This window comes from Callorhinus ursinus, unplaced genomic scaffold (assembly GCF_003265705.2).
Source record: "Callorhinus ursinus isolate GAN/ISIS: 27379988/994484 unplaced genomic scaffold, GSC_fseal_2.0 scaffold35, whole genome shotgun sequence".
NCBI lineage: Eukaryota > Metazoa > Chordata > Mammalia > Carnivora > Otariidae > Callorhinus > Callorhinus ursinus.
The window spans coordinates 7280743-7285927 of NW_027397097.1; the positions used below are offsets into that span (position 1 = coordinate 7280743).

The 5185-nt window shown below is 42.9% G+C and overlaps 1 non-coding gene across 1 annotated transcript; it reads right to left on the bottom strand.

The window, feature by feature from the left end:
• Positions 1–3062: 3062 nt before the first annotated feature.
• LOC141370478 (U4 spliceosomal RNA) lies at positions 3063–3198 on the bottom strand. Its single transcript, XR_012374539.1, has one exon. It is a non-coding gene; the product is annotated as a U4 spliceosomal RNA (small nuclear RNA).
• Between the last annotated feature and the right edge of the window lie 1987 nt (positions 3199–5185).

A 5185-nucleotide genomic window follows, 5' to 3' on the forward strand; every position in this document is an offset into this window, starting at 1 on the left:
TTTGTGGTTGTTTCTATAGATTTTTTCTGATCCTTTCTTCTCTTGCTCTTTCATGGTTTGTTGGCTTTCTTTAGTGGTATATTTGGATTTCTTTCTCTTTATTATTTGCATATCTATTAGTGGTTTTTGACTTGTGGTTACCATGAGGTTTGTATATAACATCTTCTGCATATAGCAGTCTATATTAAGTTCATGGTTGCTTAAGTTTGAACCCATTCTTTACTCCTTTCTCTCCCACATTTTAGGTATATGGTATCATATTTTACATCCTTTTATTGTATGAATTGTGCTGATTTTAACAGAAAATTTTTTTTATTGCCTTTGTGTTTTTTACTTTTCATACTCTCACTTATGGTCTTTCCTTTCCACTCAAAGAAGTCCCTTTAATATTTCCTGTAGGGCTCATTCAGTGGTCATGAACTCCTTTAATTTTTGTTTGTCTGAGATACACTTTTTTCTCCTATTCTGAATGATGGCCTTGCTGGATAGAGTGTTCTTGGCTGCAGATTTGTCCCTTTCAGCACTTTGACCATATCATGCCACTCCCTTGGCCTACAAAGTTTCTGCTGAAAAAGCTGCTGATAGCCTTATGGAATTTCCTTTGTATGTAACTGTCTTCTTCTCTCTTGCTGCTTTTAATTTTTTCTTTATTGCTACTTTTTGCCATTTTAATTACTATATGTCTTGGTGTGGACCTCCTTAGGTTGAATTTTTTTGGGGGTGATCTCTGTGCCTCTGGGATCTGGATATCTTTTCTTCCCCAGATAGGGAAATTTTCAGGTTAGACTCCACCCCTTGAAGGGAGGAATATCAAAGAATTTGTTGACCTATTTTAAAACTATCATGGGGCGCCTGGGTGGCTCAGTCAGTTAGGTGTCTGCCTTTGGCTCGGGTCATGATCTTGGGGTCCTGGGATTGAGCCTCGCATCAGGCTCCCTGCTCAGCGGGGAGTCTGCTTCTCTCTCTCCCCCTCTGCCCCTTCTCTTTGCTCGTGCTCTCTCTCTTACTCTCTCTCTCTCAAATAAATAAATAAATACATAAAATCTTAAAAAATAAAACTATCATAGATGTCTCAGCCATATTCTTGTGATATCAGGAGCATGATTATATCTAGATGAAAAAAAAAAGAGACTTGTGGGAGGGCCCCTCATTTATCATGTCTGGTTTGTCCTTCTTATCAACAGTTGTCCCCCTCATGTTTCCTCCCAAGATGTGCAGGCCCTTTGTTAGGCTGTGCATTTCAAGGGTGAGTCAGAACAAGAGTGGCTTTGCCTAAGAACTAATGTATGCAGGTACCATGCTGAACATCTCGGTTCTTTTTATCTTCACTACTATCCTTTGAGATAAGTACTATGATTATTCCCACTTTGCAGATGAGGAAACAGGCTCAGGGCAGTTAAATAACTGGCCCAAGGACACTCAGGAAGTTGAGGACGTAGGATTTGAATTCAGGATCGTCTAGATGTTTCCATCCTTCCTGGAGCTCAGGGTCTTCCAAAGCACACAGCACATGATCCATTGCCAGTAGAGGGTGATAGTCACAGTAGTTAGAGGTATGTGCAAGGCATAAAGGTGCGTAAAGGAGGAAATAACCAAATCACCTGGTGCCGTACCACCTCCAGTGTCATCTTCCATAGTGCAGGTCTTCCTGTCTACAGGTAAAAGTTGAAGCTGTCATTCAGGCCTTTGTGACATGGCCCCTGCTGGCTTTTTCAGCTTCACTTCATCTAGCATCCTTCACCAAACCTGTCCTAGCCACGTGGAACTTCTCACTCTTCTCTGGACACACCACATTCTTCATACACCTGTGCCTCTGCATAGGCCATTCCCTCTTTCCAAAGTGCTGCATTCTTCCAGTCTGACAAGTTGCCACAGTGCCTTCATGACCCATCTCAAATAGTCCATGAAATTTTCCCAAAGCAATTTGAGCAGGTTCCCTTTTAGAGAATTTACCGGTAGCTGTTGTAATTGCAACCCCAGTGGCAGCCAGGGCCTCCAAGATTCTTAAAATCTAGGTAAAATTGACTTTGCCTAACCATTTCCCCCCAAGTTAACAGCTTTGTGGAAGCCAAAGCCCTCCCTCATTTTTCTGCAGATTCTCAGACTTACATTGTCGCATCAGCTCTTTTCTCCTGGGCTTCCTACTTCCTCATGTGTGGCCTGTGTTTTCATCTTGTAATCCAGATGGGAAATTCTGCTCCTTCACTGGTCTCTAAGCAAAATCTGCTCACACACAGTACTTAGGAATGCAGAAGGCTTTACTGAAGAGCTGGGGATCACACAGCAAATCTTTTAAAGTCCCAGGGAGTCACCCTGCCCTCTTCAGTCCTCTTTGGCTACTTGGTCATGGGGTGTTCCCCCCTTTGCCCTTTCCTCATGCAGTACCAGTCCCCCCCCTCCCCCATTTCGCTGATGTTCCCTTTCTCTCTGAGGGAACAAATCTCTTCTAGAGCCTTTCTCATGCAGAGCAGATCCAGGGCACTTTCTCCTCATGGCTTCTCCTTCTACCCAAGAGCTTATCAAAGTGTTTTCCCAAACAAAGGCGAGTCCTTTCCGAAGAGGAATTCTGGAGCCAGCAGTTAGGATAATAATTTCCCCATCCCTTTACCTAACTATGTGTTTATGAGTGTTTTACCCATGGTCTGAATCAGGTCTTATTCGGTTCATTTTGGTTACCATAGCTCCCTGCACAGGGGCCTTAGTAACATTGATTGAGTAAATGAATTGATGATTGATGGGAATGATTAACTGGAAAAACAGAATGAAAGAATGAAGAGGTTGATGGTAATTTGATTTGATGGTTCCCAGGGATCTTTGCAATGCAAAAGAAAGAGGCCGACCAAGGGTTTAAGCCCTAATTTTAGTCCCGGTTTTGCCTTTAACTTGCTGTGTATCCATGGGCAGGTGTCTTTTCCTCTCTGTACCTTGGCTATAAGATGAGAAGGTGGCTTCTAGTTATTCCTTTTTGTTCCACCAACCACGCTTGGTTCTAATCCCCTCCCGATATCTGAAGCTTCATATTGGGGACCTAGCTGGCCTGCTGGGTAGCTTATTATTAAAACCCACCTGCCTGGCTAAGAAGTACTTTCATATCATCACGGGGAGGTGGGGGGGAAGGGGGTAATGGGAAGTTTTCAGTTAGCTATAACTGTACCTCAGATAAACCTCGTTGGCTACATACTGCCACTGCACAAGAAGTGATTTCAAAGCAGAGGGCCAACCTGGAATTGTTCTAGCCTATGGTTCTGATTCAGTGATACCAGGTTTCTCCACCTGCACAAGCCTCACCTTCCTCTACTGCCTTAGCAAGCTGGATGTTCAGTGAGCTGCCTTTTATCCCTCACCAGCTTTAGGTATGAAACCCATCAGTCTAATACCCAGCCCTCAGGCAGGTGTGTGTGTCTGTGCCTGTGCACACACCCACTTCATTGACCAGGTTTATTGTCTTTGGAGTTTCCTGAAACTTTCTGTAGATTTCTTTCTTTCTTTCTTTTCTTTCCTTTCACGCCTTTCCTCCCTCCCTCTCTTTCTTCCTTGCCTCTCTCCATTCCCTCCCTCCTTCCCTCCCTTCCTTCCTTCCCCTCCCCTTTCTTTTTCTCTTTCTCCCTTTCTTCCTCCCTCCCTCCCTCTCTCCCTTTCTTTCTTTCTTTCTTTCTTTCTTTCTTTCTTTCTTTCTTTCTTTCTTTCTTTCTTTCTTTCTTTCTGTTTCTTCTTTCATTCCTTCCTCCCTTCCTCTCTTTCTTTATTATCTATGTATCTATGTATCTATGTATCTATGTATGTATGTATGTATGTATGTATCTATCTATCTATCTATCTCTCTATCTATCTATCTATCTATCTATCTATCTATCTATCTATCTATCTATCTATCTTAAGCAGGCTCCATGCCCAGCACGGAGTCTGACACAGGGCTTGATCTCACAACCCTGAGATCTGATCTGAGCTGAAATCAAGAATCAGCTGCTTAACCGACTCAGCCACCTACAGGTGCCCCATCTGTAGGATTTCTGAAGGAATTGAGGACCCCATGTCATATTCTTGGTAAAGCTTCAGTCATAGCTGTTTCTCCCCTGTTTGGGGCCTTACAACTTGAGCTACCTATCATGAGTCTTCAGAGGCAAAAGTTCATGAGAGCTAAATGATTGGTTTTCATTTATTCTTAGTTCATTGATATCACTAAGCCACTCTGCCAGCAACCTATATTTTTGAGAGCTGAAGGGTATCCAATGGGTTGTTTTCTATAATGGATTTTGTTGCTGCTGCCAGGACCCCCATTTCACTCATCTTTGCTTTTAGGGGTTCTGGGGTAACTTAAAAATAAAGGCAAAAACAGGTATAACCCACAGAATCTTAGAATATTTGATTGGTGCCCAGTTCCATATGAACTAGGATGTGATTAGTAACAATTATTTGATTATTAGCGTACATTTACCTATGCCAAACATTGAGCTAAATGCGATACAAAAGGCATCTCATTTATGTAAACATTACTAGCAGACAGCATTGGACGGGTTGAGAAACTTGCTCGGGTGGGGCGCCTGGCTGGCTCAGTCAGTAGAGCGTGCAACTCTTGATCTCAGTTGGGGTTATAAATTCGCTGCAGTCACTTAATAATCCAAGAGAATTAGTGAAACAAGTCTCAATTCCTGTGGCTGCAGTTGGTCCCAGAGCTGTAGCTGATATTCATCATCACCTTCCTCTGCCATCCAGTTTAGATTTTCCTTACTCTCAGTCCACAGTTTGGCTGGTCTTGGTTTCTTGCCTGGTGGTGGTAGCTGGGGGACTATGACCTTCATCTTAGAAGTCCTTATCATTGCCTTCCCCTTGACAGGTCATACTTACTGTAATTGCCTGTTTGTCATTACCACTGGGTTTGTTCCTGAGCTGGCTCTTAACTGAGCTTTAACAGAAAATTCCACCATTCTGGTAATAATCCTTCTAGGTGATGACATATACAATATGATCAGCGGATCCCTGTAATCAGCACCTCCTTTGCTAAAAGTGGGTCCCTTGTTCTGAGTCAATGTTGTGTGGGTGTAGGGACCTTGGAAACTTTCAGATGGTAGTTCTAGAATAGGCACTGAAGGTAAAATTATATTCCAAATTATATCCAATTGGCATAATTTCACTTCTTTTCCCAGGGGTGAAGAGGTTCAAAGTAATCAACTTGCCACCAAGAGGC